This window comes from Nicotiana tabacum, chromosome 5 (assembly GCF_000715075.1).
Source record: "Nicotiana tabacum cultivar K326 chromosome 5, ASM71507v2, whole genome shotgun sequence".
Taxonomy (NCBI): Eukaryota; Viridiplantae; Streptophyta; class Magnoliopsida; order Solanales; family Solanaceae; genus Nicotiana; species Nicotiana tabacum.
Window position 1 is genome coordinate 111,700,275 of NC_134084.1, and position 17,228 is coordinate 111,717,502.

The window sequence follows — 17,228 nt, forward strand, 5'->3', positions numbered from 1 at the left end:
ACTTTCAAGTCAAAAAGATTGTCGATGCTCTTAGCTAACCATATCTGGCCTTTTTTCTTACTTTAAAAAGAAATAGGAGGTATGAAATATGAGACATCTAGTAAAAAGTGTATGATACAACGTAACTATATTATCTTAAAGGAACGGTAACACTTTTTAGTGAAAGAAGGTCTCCCCTCCCCTCTAGAATAACTACATGGACACAAACATCACACCACCAATTATCCCACGGAACTACCGAACAAGGCGACTTTTGGGTAAAACCGCTAAAGCCCAAGCTTTAGGCCCCCAACTTTAGGGGCCCCATTTTTCACCCTATAATTTTTTTAATTAAGTATTTTTACTCTTATTATATGTTTTGATAAAAAATAAAAAATGAAAAAAACATGTTTCTTAAAAGTGGGCTCCTAACGTATAAATGCAAAATTTATGGATGGAATCAAATGATTATTCTTTTTTTTTGAAACTTTTTTCTCGTTAAATATTATGTAAACCTTTTTCACTTCCTTTCTTGGTTTGCACAATATTCGATTTCCTTTTTAATTTTTATCAGTTCTCACAAAACGTTACTACTATTATATTTTTTCTTTGTGCCTCAAACAGATTATATTATTCCATATTTTTCGTCAATCAAGATAAAGCCTACCAGAAGTATATTGAAAGCAACAAATATTTATTTTCACATCAAATTAATGAATCAGGTTCTTCTGTTCCAACTTTTTAGTATTAGTTTTCATCTAACGTTTGTATTTCTTGATACTTTCAATATCTACGCATATATTATCCTTTTAGTATTTATTAAAATTTAAATATGTCAAATATAAAGTATGAATTCGGTTATTCAAAACTTAAGGAAAAAAAGTTGAATCTTTGATACAATCCAAAAAAGAAGAAATAATAGTACTCTAATTGATATACCCAATCCGATAAAGAGACTTGATTCTTTTTCAATACTTATATTGCATATAGAATAATGATAATAGTTCCTGTAACAGTTATAACTGGTCGTCCTCTATCACAAACTAGAAATTTGAAAGAAGTTTTTAAATTAAAATTGATAAATTTTTACGTAAGATCAACCATGGCGCAAGAGATTGAATGGATTAAATATATTATCAATTGAAAAATAACTATTAGAAGAAACTGAGTATAAAATAAATATTCAAAATTTTGCATCTGAAAAAACTAGAAAATTATATTTCAAATAAATAATATATATGAAAGTCTTTTTATTATAAAAAAAAAATTAAAAGGTCAGTTTGGCTTTAGACCTTCAATAGTATTGAGTCGCCCCTGCCACCGGATAAAAATAACCAAATGGACGTGGACAAACAGGCAGTAAGCCAAGCAGAGTATTACGAAGAGGAACCCCCCTCAAACATCAAAGATGATAAGAGGAAAGGAATTGATGGCCCAATTGCCTTATCTCAGGAAAACAATAAACGTCTATACCATCCATGGATATTTTCAGTAATCATAAAGGTCTTTGGTCGTAGAATGCCCCACCATGATCTCTGATCTAAGCTAACTGAACTCTGAAAACCATCTGAATAGTTAATTTTGATTGACTTAGGATGGGATTCTTCATAGTCAAGTTTAGTTTAGAGGAAAACATGGCTAAGGCGCTACACCTAGGCCCATGGTTCATCTCTAGGAGCTTCCTTTCAGTACATAAATGGGAACCAAAATTCGTTCCACAAGAAGCTACATTGTAAGCACGTGATTTTTGCGCTATACGAAATACTCCTATTAAATCAAAGAAAATAGATTTTTTCAATTATTTGCCATTTTATAGGATTTTGTAGGATTTTTATTTAATTGTTTGCATTTTGTGCATGTTTACCTTTTATCTTAATCATGAAAAAATATCAAAAATATCATGCATTACATTTAGGATTTGTTTTTACATTTTTAGAATTAACCAGTAATTATTTGTTTTATAGAAATTCGAAAATCATAAAAATAGCTCATTTTTACATTTTTGTCTTTTAATTTTTAGCTTATTAATTTTTCTCTTTTAATTTAGGATCAAGTAGCTTTTATAATTTTTATAATTATCTAATTAGTTTAATTTCACACTTTTGGATAATTTAGGATTTTTAATTTGTAGGATTTTAATTAAAAAAAAAGGAAAAATTAGAAAAAATAAAAGAAAGAATTGGAAAAAGGTTTGCCTTGTGAAATTGAATCAACTCACCCAACCCATATCTGATCCAAAACTCCCCTTGACCCAATCCCAAACCACCCATGACCGACACGGTTTGACCCAAGACCCTTTTAATTAAAACCTAATAAAAGCTAAGACCTAGAAAAAAAAGAAGATCAGAAGAGGAGATGGGGCAGACCCCTTAGAAATAGAGAGAAACGGCGCATCCAGCCCATTTTCTTCTTCTCCATTTCCATTTGTTCCTTCTTCTTCTCAAAATCATCTTCATTTCCCACACACTCCGTCGCGCTATCAATTTCACACGGATTCTAACCCTTTCCCAAGAGATAAAACAAAATCTTGAGTTCGAACCCTGTGAATCTTAGATCTGAAAGTAAGAAAACAGAGGAATTTTTGGGAGTGACAGGAACAGGAAATTTTGGGACTGAAATTCGAGAAAAGGGGGAAAAGATTTTTGTTTGGTTCTTTTTTTTTGTTAAGTTTCGGATTAATTTCAGAATTTTCTTTCAATTCCTAGAACAAAGATACAACAAAAAAATCGAGAAAAAGAAGAAAAGTTTGAGTTTAGTTCTTCGCTCCAGTTTTGTTTCTATTTCGAAATCAGAAAACAGAAAAAAAGAATAAAAAAAATTCTCATTCCCCGGCTTCCCAATTTCGGATTCTGTTCCAAAAAATGGAGTCGGATTGAACGACCTTGTCGCTATTCCCGTTGCTGGAGTTCACTCTTATTTCAGACCTTATTTGGTCAATTTCGCTGCTGCTGCTGTCTGTCTCATCGCTGAGCTCCCTGCTCCTTTCTTTGCTTTTAATCGGGCTAATTTCGTGATGTATTACTGCTGATTGAGGTATGAATTTCAGTCCAAAAATGATGTAATTAATTGTTGACGGCTAATTGTTTGTGACAATGAGTTAAGCTTTGAAATAATTCGTTGAGCGTTTGTATGACCTGCTGTTTGGGAATATTATTTATATGACATGTTGTTTGGCATTATATGCTCAACCAGTAGTTATGAAGTTAATTCAATGTGTTTCTATAACTATAAAAGATTATGGAGCTATTCGTTGTTGTTACAACAAATTGGTTAAGCCCCAATGTAATTGTTCTATTTAGTTTCTGCACCATATTAGGGTGAAAGTTAATGTTTTGTTGGTGTTAGTCCGAAAGCTGATGATGAGGCGATAAGGAAACAATATAGGAAATTAGCTCTCATACTTCATCCTGATAAGAATAAGTCATTTGGGACTGAAGGAGCTTTTAAGCATGTTTCAGAAGCGTGGAGCTTATTGTCTGATAAGAACAAGAAATCAATTTATCTATATAAGTGTATAACGTTCTGTGTTGAAAATCCTTGAGTGGAAAGGTTGTGCTCAAAGAATTTTTGTTAAAGACTTGAAGTGTTGGAAAAACTTTGGATCGTGTAGAGATAAGCAGTGCTTTAAGGAAACAACAACAACAATAACAACCCCGTATAATTCCACAAGCAGGGTCTGGAGAGGATAGTGAGTACGTAGACCTTACCCCTACCCCGAGAGAGTAGAGAGCTACTATAATCCATGGCCTTACAATAATCATGAACATTTGTAGTTTGCTTTAAATTGAATACAGTCCTTTTAGAATAATCGAGGCGCGCCATGCCAAATAAAATCTCAAAAATCATGGCCCTCATTTAATTTAATCCTTAGAAATTGAGGCGTTCCATTTTGTTGAATTTTCCATGGCCCTCACAAACTTGAAAGTGCGTAGTTGCTTTAGGCACGCTATTTAAATTAATTTCCTTAAACTCGGGTGTGCATTTCATGTGACCCAAATCCAAATCTCAACAACGTTAAATAAAATGTGTCGTGGACTGTGGGTGCATTTCATGTGGCGTGGTTCAAGACATGTTTTAGATAACGTTGAATCTTCCTAAAACTAATTAAAAACGGCTAATAAGTTAAAAATGTACCATAGGCTAAAACATGTAATAAATCAGATAATAGACCAATTATAATAGTTTAAGCGACCATGTTAGAACCACGGAATCCGGGGGTGCCTAACACCTTCCCTCGGGTTAACAGAATTTCTTATTCAGAATTTCTGGTTCGCAAACTTCAAAAGGAAAGTCAAGTTTTCCTCGATTTGGGACTAAAAATAAACCGGTGACTTGAGACATCAATTAAAATATTCCAAGTGGCGACTCTGATAAATAAATAATCTCAATTTGAATAATTTTACTTAAATTGGAAAAACTCCCTATATATACCTTCGGGTGTGTAAAAAGGAGGTGTGACAGCTCTGGCGACTCTGCTGGGGATCGCCAAACCCAGAACTTCGGTTCATGGTTTAAGAATTCGAGCTTAGGATAGCTGTTATGATTGGCTTTATCTGTTATCTGATTTTCCTACATGTTTGAGCCTAATGTGCTAAATGTTTTTACCGCTTTGATATTCTGTGAACTGTATATAAACTGCTACGAAACCCTTCCTCTCTGTGAGTCTTCTAAATCATGGAGAAGGGTGCACTTCGTGTGACTTCTCTTTTGTGTAGAGTCTTATCCCATTTTAGAACGAGGTTCGGACAAGTTGCTAAGCCGGTGAAGCTTCTGTATTCCCGGTACGCTGCCCCCCTCGGCTCGAGTTGTCCGCTCGGGTAAGCCAGGTCTAGAACAATAAACCCAAGTTTTAAACCTAGTATAACAAAGCCTCATGCCGGATCCCTAGTAGGAACGTTTGTTTGCATCACGGACATTTGACTTAAGAGGCTCAACACAGGGGTTGGATCTGTTTAGGACAGGTGTACCTGAAATGAAAGACCATCCTGATGCATTCTACTTGCTACTTGTGCATTTATTTGCTTCGAATTTTCATGTTGACTGGCTTGTGGATAATAGAAGGAATTGGAAAAAGAAAATAGCAGTGTGAGGGCTCAGAGAGATAGTTACTTGTTTTGAGAAATCAGTGTCCAAAATATACCGAAACTCTGCCAAAATTTGAAAAAAAAAAGAAAGAAAGTTTTGTCTTTAGAATTAGTTGGTTTTCATTTCGTCAAATCTGGCCGAACTACGCTAGTCTGATTCTCACCGGATGTGAGATACGTAGGCAAACCTCATCGGTTTCGACCCCAATTTTTAAAAAATCCAAAAAAAAAAAAAATTCATTAGTTCCTTCTTTAGAATTTTTTCCTTATAAAATTCAAATAAAAAAAAGAAGTTTTTTTTAAAAAGAAAAACTCAAAAAAAAGTAGTGTCCTTCTTTCTGAAGTTTTTTCATACGGAAAAAGAAATAAAAAGAAAATCAACAAAAATCAAAATCCAAAATACGGGTTTCCTTCATTTTTAAGTATTTTTCCAAAAAATTCAAAAATCAAAATAAAAAAAAATCCAAAAAAATACTCTTTAGATACTCTTTAGATGTCTTTCTTTTGTAAATGTCCATAAAAATTTTTTGAAAAAATTAAGTCCAAAAATATTTTCGCCTTTCTTTAGAAGTGCTTTTGTAAATAAATAAAAAAAACTCAGAAATCCAAAATATTTTCTTAAAAGTCTCTCTTTCGAAAATTAAGAGGCAACATCCAAATTCCAAAAATATTTTTCTTTCTTCTTTAGAAAAAGAGAAAACAAATGAAAATTCAAACAAAAATATTTTCTTTTTACTTTTAAAATTCCCAAAGTTCAAATCAAAAGCAAATGAATTTTTTTAGAAGTCTTTCTTTCAAAAACAAAACAAAAATCAAATTTCAAAATAAAAAAAATCAAAAATATTTCCTTTTTTCTTTTAAAGCATTTCTTTCAAAGATTCCAACAAAAAAAAAAGTTAGTTTATTTACTCCATTTTCGATCTTCCCGAACTACACAAGATCTTATTCATGCGGCGTCATGATACGTAGGCAATCCCCATCGGATTCGATCATAGCTATAAAATAAATTGAGTGAAAAAGTAAACTGAAAAAAAAGAGAAAGAAAATTGAGTGAAAAAGAGAAAAAGAAAAAAATAGTGAAAAGAGAAAAAAAAAGAGTGACAAAAAATAAAAGAGTGAAAAAAAAGAGAAAAAAAAAGAGTGCCAAAAAATAAAGGAGCGGCAAAAACAAGAGTGATTAAAGAGAGGCAGAAAAAAGAGGTACAGAGTGAAAAGGGCTAGTTAAGGCCGGCATGAAACATGCAACCGTTCAAACACACGGTAGAAGCGTTTAACTATTAGGTGCATTGCATCCCAACGTGCGATTTTCTATATGTTAAATGTTTCAAAACAAACAAGGTTGTTGGATGTGCAAGCATTTAGCCAGGTTTTGGTGGTTGGTTTTGTTGGTAGTCTAGTCTCCTCTCCTTCACAAAAGCACATATGGCCTCCGCAAGCAATCTACCAATCATCGGTCTTGAGGATAGCCCAGCATCGGCTATTCTACAGCTAGAATCAACAGCTGCTGAAGAGAACAAGATGTTGTGTCTCCGCATATTGGAAATGTGGGACGCCTTGTCTAATGGTAGGGAACCGCCAAGTGCAATCCCTGGGTTCCCTGAATTGATCCCCAGGTCAGGTGAGGTTACCAATGCCCTTGTGCCCAACCCGCTCATCCCATGCGGGCACCCTCCAATGCCTTCCAATGATCCTGGCATGCCTTCTGTGGTTCGCCCCCAGGCACCGGCTTCAAAGGCACCGCCTCCAATGTTCATCTTTCAGGGTACACAGCTTCAACCAGAAATGACATATGTGACCCCATACTCTTTCACTCAACCTCCGCAATATGACCTCTCGGCGGAGCAAGAAAAGGTTGTTGAAAATCCCGAGCAAGAGGAAATGGCTCGGAAGATGAAGAGCCTAGAACAAAGTCTGAAAAACATGCAAGGTCTGAGTGGCCAAAAGAGTATGTTTCCCTATGTCCACGTGCCAGTTGGCTTCAAGATGCCAAAATTTGAAAAGTACGATGGGCATGGAGACCCGGTCGCTCATCTGAAACGATACTGTAACCAGTTGAGGGGTTCTGGTGGGAAAAGGAGTTGCTAATGGCCTATTTCGGGAAAAGCTTCACCGGAATCGCTTCTGAGTGGTATACAGGTCAAGAAACTACTCATTGGCACGTGTGGGACGATATGGCCCGAGATTTTGTTTGCCAGTTCCAGTATAATGTGGACATCTCTCCCAACAGAAACACTTTGTCCAATTTGAAAAAGAATATCACGGAAAGCTTCCACGAATATGCTGTCAAATGGCGTGAGCAAGCTACGAGGGTAAAGCCTTCGATGGACGAAGTTGAAATGGTTACGGTCTTTCTGCAGGCCCAAGAGGCTGACTACTTCCAGAACATGATGGCCGTTATGGGTAGGCCGTTCGCTGAGGCTATCAAAATTTGGGAAATGGTTGAAAACAATTTAAAAACGGGCCGAATCTTGAGTCATGCTACATTTAAAGCCACATCACAGGCTGCTCAGAATGGTTTGTTGGAGGGTTTGATGAACAGAAATAGGTTCGAAGAGGGAGCCATGATGGTGTCAAGCTCGAGGGGGCCCGCAGGTCATTCAACCAATCATATGTGCCTCCTGTCGTCCCACCACATTATTATCCCCTTCAAGATGATGCTTATACCGTGGCAGCGCCTCCCTATGAGGTGATGAGTGCGCAATCTTACACGCAACCACAACATTATACACAAAATCAAACTTCAACTCCCATAAAAGCCCATCCTTACCAAGCTCCATATAATCCCCAACCAGATCTTCCCCAGTACAATCCTCTCCCAAGAGAGCCTTTCCGAAAGAATTAGTTCACCCTATGTGTGAATCATATTCAAGCTTTTTCCAAAAGCTAATCAGGCTAAATCTATTGCAGCCAGTGGCCCCGAACCGGCCGAACCCCGAGTCCCCCTTGCAACGAGCTGATGCTATATGTGAATACCACTCTGGAGCAGTGGGACACAGTACAGAGGACTGTTGGACCCTCAAAAGGGCAGTTGAGGGTTTGATTGAAGTTGAAAGAATTATTTTTCGGGATGAAGAAACTCCTGATGTGATGAACAATCTGTGGCCTGCCTACAACATCGGGTCAATATTCGGAATGATTTGTGAAGCTGAGGAATTTGATCCGACATTGAAGGCCATTGCAGCCATTGCCGAGACAGGAGAAAAGCCAGAAAATGATCGCCAAACATGAAAGTTCCCCATTAGACGGGAATCTCGGTAGCCAGTCTTGCTATCCTTTCTGCATCCGGATTATCTCAGGGTGTGATGCGGACGTTTTACTTTATTGTCTTACTTTCTGATGTAAGCCCTTCTATCTTCAAAAATTAAAAAAAAATCAAAAAAATCAAAAATCAAATGAAATTAATATTTCATTGTCTAGGAATGTCTCTTTTCTCAATCTTGTCATTTTTCTTTCTTATTCTCTTTTTAGTTCTGTTAAATGCAGGTTTCAAAAATATGACATGCTTGCGGACTTCATACCCGGATCCTGAAAGCTGTCAAACCTCGAAATAATGAATCAAGGATTAGATCGCAATGAAGATAAAGTTTAAGAAAATAAAACAAAGAGTTGGAACATCTGAAGGAAAATTGGTTCTAGATTGGAAAGGTCCATACATTGCAACAAGAGCACTGCCAAAAGAGTGCGTTGTACTTGGGACACGTCAAAAGAAATGTCCCTGAAACAACTATCAATGTAAATGCAGTCAAAAGGTACTATGTTTGATCCTCCATATAGCATTAATATTCTCCGGTTAGAATGAAGAAGGCTTTTATTCTCGCTACCCAAACACTATCAACCCTTTACAAACCCTTTGAGTCGGTTACCGTTCCTTGACTACCCTCATTGGAACCTAAAAGTGTCATTGAAAAAAAAAAGAAAAAATAAGAAGATAAAAAAGAAAGAATTGGAAAAATGAAAAATGAAATAGAAGGAAAAAAAAAGGAAGAAAAGACAAAGAAAATGAAATGAAAAAGGAAAGGAAAAATAAAGAGAAAACAAAATAGAAAAAAAACAAAAAAAATCCAAAAACAAAAGTTTCCTGAACTACGTTCGACTTGATTCTGAAAGGATACGTAGGCAGCCTCTCTCTGGGATTCAGTCACACCAAAATAAAAATTCAAAGTCCCCCAAAAAGTGAAACTGGGGCAGAAGTTATAATGGTTCGACAATGATCCCGCCCAAAAGGTTCCAAAGTTATAATTCAATCCAAATTCTTTTTACCCCAAACCTTGTTCAAGTCCTTCTGATCAATCGGCAAAGAGGTTCAAAATGGGAAGATGGAGTTATTTGGATCTGATACAACAAAATGAGAGGAATAAATGAGAGAGTCTTATTGGTGAAAAACCACACGGGCACCGTAAGACGATGGTAAGCAAAGAAAATCAAAATGAGAGAGTCTTGTTAGTGAAAACCCACACGGGCACTATAAGACGCTGGTGAGAAGAAAAATGAGAGAGGTCAGCTAGTGAAAACCTGCAAAGGATCCCACTAATCGAAAAGAAGATCCTCACAGCCATCGGCATCGACAAAATCCTGGCAAGGTTTCTCGAATTTTGAGGCAAAGTTGTGATGAATTTCTGAGAGTCGGACGGTTTACACAGATCAGACATTCAGTCCAAAAGACATGTCATGTTCATTGAAGTCCGCATGTACTCCACATAAGTCCTTCTTTCCTTTCCCCGAAAGGGATACCTCTTGTCTAAATTCGTTTATCAATTCCTTTGTCTGTTTTCTTTGAATCCCTTTCGGTCTAACACTGTTTCAAAACTAAGACAAATAAAGGATGGCAAGATTGATTTACAGGGCTTTCGTTTGATACAAGCTAATGTTCAAAAGGCACCCAGCCTCGTTAGGGGCATCAAGTTGACCTCGACTGGCCATGGCGGCCGATGCTCCGAAATTGAAAACTTTTGGAAGGAGAAAATCAAATCGAAGTGCCTATAAAGACAAATGGAGTTGAAAACGTTGACTCCTATGTGGCCAACCATCTCGGCAAAAGTTTGAAAAGCCAAGGTACCAAAATGACCTGAAATTAAAGTTGGAAGAAAGAAGCCAAAATGAAAGGTCTACGAAGGCGAAATAAAGTTGGAAAGGTTAAGTCCCACGCGACTAGCCGTTGCAGCAAAGTTTGAGGAGCCAAAAGTTCCCCAATGTTCCGAAGAAAAAAATGAAAAAATGAGAGAAAAAAGAAAAAAAAGAAAAGTAAGTCAGAAAGGAAAGGCCTACGAAGGCAAAATAAAGTCGAAAAGGTTGAGTTCCACCGACAAACCATCAAGGAGAAATCTGAAAAAAAAAACAGAGGTTCTCAGCGCCTGAAATGAAATTGGTCCCCAGGAAACAAGCAGTTGCAATTGAGATCTTCATCAAAGAAGCTGGGCCGAGATCAAGCGATTGAGACAATCAGGGCCACAAAACCAACCACCGTTTCAAAATAACAATTGTTCTTTGTTTGAAAATTTGAAACAGGTGCAATCCAAAGCAACCGTGCAAGAAGTAGGTGCAAACAAAAGGAAAAAAAGTGCGCAAGTGCTAGAAACGACTTTGCAGCAACAATCCATAAAAAGGAAAGTCCCCTCCAATTTTTCTTTCCCGCATTTACTCATTTCAAAATAAAAAGAAGATAAGAAGAAAATTCAAAAAAAAATGGTAGCTTAGGATCCCCAACCTCAATCCTTTGCGCTTTTACCAACATTAGGGCTCCAATCCCTGAGTTGAGCTTTTTAGACATAGGGTCTCCATTCCCTAGTCGCCTTTTGCCAACATTAGGAATCCAATCCCTGAGTTGAGCCTTTTTAGACATAGGGCCTCCATTCCCTAGTCGCCTTTTACCAACATTAGGGCTCCAATCCCTGAGTTGAGCTTTTTAGACATAGGGCCTCCATTCCCTAGTCACCTTTTTGCCAACATTAGGGCTCCAATCCCTGAGTTGAGATTTTTAGACATAGGGCCTTCATTCCCTAGTCGCCTTTTGCCAACATTAGGGCTCCAATCTCTGAGTTGAGCCTTTTTAGACATAGGGCCTCCATTCCCTAGTCGCCTTTTGCCAACATTAGGGCTCTAATCCCTGAGTTCAGCCTTTTTAGACATAGGGCCTCTATTCCCTAGTCGCCTTTTGCCAACATTAGGGCTCCAATCCCTGAGTTGAGCCTTTTTAGACATAGGGCCTCCATTCCCTAGTCGCCTTTTGCCAACATTAGGGCTCCAATCCCTGAGTTGAGCCTTTTTAGACATAGGGCTTCCATTCCCTAGTCGCCTTTTGCCAACACTAGGGTTCCAATCCCTGAGTTGAGCTTTTTAGACATAGGGCCTCCATTCCCTAGTCGCCTTTTGCCAACATTAAGGCTTCAATCCCTGAGTTGAGCCTTTTAGACATAGGACCTCCATTCCCTAGTCGCCTTTGGCCAACATTAGGGCTCCAATCCCTTAGTTTTGCCTTTTTAGACATAGGGCCTCCATTCCCTAGTCGCCTTTTGCCAACATTAGGGCTCCAATCCCTGAGTTGAGCCTTTTTAGACATAGGGCCTCCATTCCCTAGTCGCCTTTTGCCAACATTAGGGCTCCAATCTCTGAGTTGTGTCTTTTAGACATGGGGCCTCCATTCCCTAGTCTCCTTTTGTCAACATTAGGGTCTCAATCCCTGAGTTGAGATTTTTTAGACATAGGGCCTCCATTCCCTAGTCGCCTTTTCTTTGCCAACATTAGGGCTCCAATCCCTGAGTTGAGATTTTAGACATAGGGCCTCCATTCCCTAGTCGCCTTTCTTGCCAACATAGGGCCTCCATGCCTCCATTCCCTAGTCGCCTTTCTTGCCAACATAGGACCTCCATTCCCTAGTTGAGAATTTTAGATATAGGGCTCCATTCCCTAATCTTTCCTCCTAAAGACGCACAATCCTTATTTTATCGCTTTAAAAAAAAGGTTTAGATTTTAGTTACAAATAAATCACGAAATTTTCCTAGTGAAAAGTGGGGCAGAAAAATTTCATTCATTTATTTGTTTTGGTGTCTGAGCAGGTTTGACCTCGAGGCACAAGATTCAGATGATCAAAAGAATGAGTCTCAATCCAGAATAAAGAAAAGAAGAAAAAGAACAAAAGTAGTGAATCCAAAGTGCTGAAGCGGAGAAAGAAGCGGACTGCTCAAGATATGATCGAAGTCACAAGCTTCGCGTGTCCCGCCTTGATCCAAAGCTGAAGAATGAACCAACGGTTACAACTGACGAGCATCAAGATTCAGATCGGAGTCTGCAGCAAGAACCAGCCAAGACTCGAGATCAAGCTTCAAGAGATTTATAGATAGGAATCTTGTAACTCGTAGTTGATAGGTTTAGCCAGCTTAGCTTTTATTTTTCATTTTGGTGTAATAAGGAGCTCAGCAAGCAGAAACAACAGCAAAAGTAGTGAAATCACAGTTTCTGGTAGACCCAGCTACCAAAACTTCCAGAACTACACTGATCTGATTCCTTTATAGCCAAGGATATGTAGGCAACCTCTGAAGCAGGGTTCGGTCAGGCTCTTTTCAAAAATGCTTCTCATAGAGTTTCAAACGGGCAAAAATCCCTCATATTGCTCACTTTATCTTTGCCTGAAAACTCTTCATGTTTCCGAGCAAAGAGGGGCAGCTGTAAGCACGTGATTTTTGCCCTATACGAAATACTCCTATAAAATCAAAGAAAATAGATTTTTTCAATTATTTGCCATTTTATAGGATTTTGTAGGATTTTTATTTAATTGTTTGCATTTTGTGCATGTTTACTGTTTATCTTAATCATGAAAAAATATCAAAAATATCATGCATTACATTTAGGATTTGTTTTTACATTTTTAGAATTAACCAGTAATTATTTGTTTTATAGAAATTCGAAAATCACAAAAATAGCTCATTTTTACATTTTTGTCTTTTAATTTTTAGCTTATTAATTTTTCTCTTTTAATTTAGGATCAAGTAGCTTTTATAATTTTTATAATTAGCTAATTAGTTTAATTTCACACTTTTGGATAATTTAAGATTTTTAATTTGTAGGATTTTAATTAAAAAAAAAGGAAAAATTAGAAAAAATAAAAAAAAGAATTGAAAAAAGGTTTGCCTTGTGAAATTGGGTCAACTCACCCAACCCATATCTGAACCAAAACTCCCCTTGACCCAAGCCCAAACCACCCATGACCCGACCCGGTTTGACCCAAGACCCTTTTAATTAAAACATAATAAAAGCTAAGACTTAGAAAAAAAAAGATCAGAAGAGGAGATAGGGCAGACCCCTTAGAAATAGAGAGAAACGGTGCATCTAGCCCTTCTTCTTCTTCTTCTCCATTTCCATTTGTTCCTTCTTCTTCTCAAAATCATCTTCATTTCCCACACACTCCTTCGCGCTATCAATTTCACACGGATTCTAACCCTTTCCCAAGAGATAAAACAAAATCTTGAGTTCGAACCTTGTGAATCTTAGATCCGAAAGTAAGAGAACAGAGGAATTTTTGGGAGTAATGGGAACAGGAGATTTTGGGACTGAAATTCGAGAAAAGGGGGGGGGGGGAAAGATTTTTGTTTGGTTCTTTTTTTTTTGTTAAGTTTCGGATTAATTTCAGAATTTTCTTCCAATTCCTAGAAGAAAGATACAAAAAAAATCGAGAAAAAGAAGAAAAGTTGAGTTTAGTTCTTCGCTCCAGTTCTGTTTCTATTTCAAAATCAGAAAACAAAAAAAAAGAATAAAAAAAAAATTCTTGTTCCTCTGCTTCCCAATTTCGGATTCTGTTCCAAAAAAATGGAGTCAGATTGAACGACCTTGTCACTATTCCCGCTACTGGAGTTCACTCTTATTTTAGACCTTATTTGTTCAATTTCACTGCTGCTGCTGTCTGTCTCATCGCTGAGCTCCCTGCTCCTTTCTTTGCTTTTAATCCGGCTAATTTCGCGATGTATTACTGCTGATTGAGGTATGGATTTCAGTGAGTTAAGCTTTGAAATAATTCTTTGAGCATTTGTATGACCTGCTATTTGGGAATATTATTTATATGACATGTTGTTTGGCATTATATGCTCAACCAGTAGTTATGAAGTTAATTCAATGTGTTTCTATAACTATAAAAGATTATGGAGCTATTCGTTGTTGTTACAACAAATTGGTTAAGCCCCAATGTTTAAAGTTTCTCCATTCACTGACTACTACTCACTACCGCAATGTAATTGTTCTATTTAGTTTCTGCACCATATTAGGGTGAGAGTTAATGTTATGTTGGTGTTAGTCCGAAAATTGATGACGAGGTGATAAGAAAACAATATAGGAAATTAGCTCTCATACTTCATCTTGATAAGAATAAGTCATTTGGGACTGAAGGAGCTTTTAAGCACGTTTCAGAAGCGTGGAGCTTATTGTCTGATAAGAAGAAGAAATCAATTTATGTATATAAGTGTATAACGTTTTGTGTTGAAAATCCTTGAGTGGAAAGGTTGTGCTAAAAGAATTTTTGTTAAAGACTTGAAGTGTTGGAAAAACTTTGGATCGTGTAGAGATAAGCATTGCTTTAAGGAAACAACAACAACAATAACAACCCCGTATAAATCCATAAGCGGGGTCTGGAGCGGATAGTGAGTACGTAGACCTTACCCCTACCCTGAGAGAGTGGAGAACTACTATAATCCATGGCCTTACAATAATCATGAACATTTGTAGTTTGCTTTAAATTGAATACAATCCTTTTAGAATAATCGAGGCGCGTCATGCCAAATAAAATCTCAAAACTCATGGCCCTCATTTAATTAATTTTAATCCTTAGAAATCGAGGCGTGCCATTTAGTTGAATTTTCCATGGCCCTCGCAAACTTGAAAGTGCGTAGTTGCTTTAGGCGCACTATTTAAATTAATTTCCTTAAACTCGGGTGTGCATTTCATGTGACCCAAATCCAATTCTCAACAACGTTAAATAAAATGTGTCGTGGACCACTGTGCATTTCATGTGGCGTGGTTCAAGACATGTTTTAGATAACGTTGAATCTTCCTAAAACTAATTAAAAGCGGCTAATAAGTTAAAAATGTACCATAGGCTAAAACATGTAATAAATCAGATAATAGACCAATTATAATAGTTTAAGCGACCGTGTTAGAACCACGGAATCCGGGGGTGCCTAACACCTTCCCTCGGGTTAACAGAATTCCTTATTCAGAATTTCTGGTTCGCAGACTTCAAAAGGAAAGTCGAGTTTTCCTCGATTTGGGATTAAAAATAAACCGGTAATTTGGGACACCAATTAAAATATTCCAAATGGCGACTCTGATAAATAAATAATCTCATTTTGAATAATGTCACTTAAATTGTAAAAACTCCCTATATATACCTTCGGGTGTGTAAAAAGGAGGTATGACAGCTCTGGCGACTCTGCTGGGGATCGCCAAACCCAGAACTTTGGTTCAGGGTTTAAGAATTCGAGCTTAGGATAGCTGTTATGATTGACTTTATCTGTTATCTGATTTTCCTACATGTTTGAGCCTAATGTGCTAAATGCTTTTACCGCTTTGATATTCTGTGAACTGTATATAAACTGCTACGAAACCCTTCCTCTCTCTGAGTCTTCTAAATCATAGAGAAGGGTGCACTTCGTGTGACTTCTCTTTTGTGTAGAGTCTTATCCCATTTTAGAACGAGGTTCGGACAAGTTGCTATGCCGGTGAAGCTTCTGTATTCCCGGTACGCTGCCACCCCTTGGCTCGAGTTGTCCGCTCGGGTAAGCCAGGTCTAGAACAATAAACCCAGGTTTTAAACCTAGTATAACAAAGCCTCATGCCGGATCCCTAGTAGGAACGTTTGTTTGCATCACGTGCATTTGACTTAAGAGGCTCAACACAGGGGTTGGGTCTGTTTAGGACAGGTGTACCTGAAATAAAAGACCATCCTGATGCATTCTACTTGCTACTTGTGAATTTATTTGCTTCGGATTTGCATGTTGACTGGCTTGTGGATAATAGAAGGAATTGGGAAAAGAAAATAGCAGTGTGAGGGCTCAGAGAGATAATTACTTGTTTTGAGAAATCAGTGTCCAAAATATACCGAAACTCTGCCAAAATTTTGAAAAAAAAGAAAGAAAGTTTTGTCTTTAGAATTAGTTGGTTTTCATTTTGTCAAATCTGACCGAACTACGCTGGTCTGATTCTCACCGGATGTGAGATACGTAGGCAAACCTCATCGGTTTCGACCCCAATTTTCAAAAAAATCCAAAAAAAGAAAATTCATTCGTTCCTTCTTTAGAAATATTTCCGTAGAAAATTCAAATAAAAAAAGAAGAAGTTTTTTTAAAAAAACAAAATACTCAAAAAAAAGTAGTGTCCTTCTTTCTGAAGTTTTTTCATACGGAAAAAGAAATAAAAAGAAAATCAATAAAAATTAAAATCCAAAATACGGGTTTCCTTCGTTTTTAAGTATTTTCCCCAAAAGTTCAAAAAAAAAGACTCTTTAGATGATTTTCTTTTTTAAATGTCCATAAACAAATTTTGAAAAAATTAAGTCCAAAATTATTTTCGCCTTTCTTTAGAAGTGCTTTTGTAAATAAATACAAAAAAAACTCAGAAATCCAAAATATTTTTTAAAAATCTCTCTTTCGAAAATTAAGAGGCAACATCCAAAATCCAAAAATATTTTTCTTTCTTCTTTAGAAAAAGAGAAAACAAATGAAAATTCAAACAAAAATATTTTCTTTTTACTTTTAAAATTCCCAAATTTCAAATCAAAAGCAAATGAATTTTTTTTAGAAGTCTTTCTTTCAAAAACAAAACAATAGTCAAATTTCAAAAGCAAAAAAATCAAAAATATTTCCTTTTTTCTTTTAAAGCATTTCTTTCAAAAATTCCAACCAAAAAAAAAGTTAGTTTATTTACTCCATTTTCGATCTTCCCGAACTACGCAAGATCTGATTCATGCGGCGTCATGATACGTAGGCAATCCCCATTAGATTCGATCATAGCTATAAAATAAATTGAGTGAAAAAGTAAACTGAAAAAAAAGAGAAAGAAAATTGAGTGAAAAAGAGAAAAAGAAAAAAATAGTGAAACGAGAAAAAAAAAGAGTGACAAAAAATAAAAGAGTGAAAAAAAGAGAAAAAAAAGAGTGCTAAAAAATAAAGGAGAGGCAAAAACAAG

General features: G+C 36.7%; 1 long non-coding RNA gene across 8 annotated transcripts in view; it reads left to right on the forward strand.

Moving 5' to 3' along the window:
- Window positions 1–2,317: 2,317 nt before the first annotated feature.
- LOC107765618 (uncharacterized) overlaps window positions 2,318–17,228 on the forward strand; it is a 57,752-nt gene continuing 42,841 nt past the window's right edge. For all 8 annotated transcript variants that reach the window (XR_012709709.1, XR_012709708.1, XR_012709713.1 and 5 more), the window contains exons 1-2: window positions 2,318–3,012; window positions 12,116–14,034. This is a non-coding gene — a long non-coding RNA (uncharacterized LOC107765618). The remainder of the gene's footprint in view (window positions 3,013–12,115; window positions 14,035–17,228) is intronic.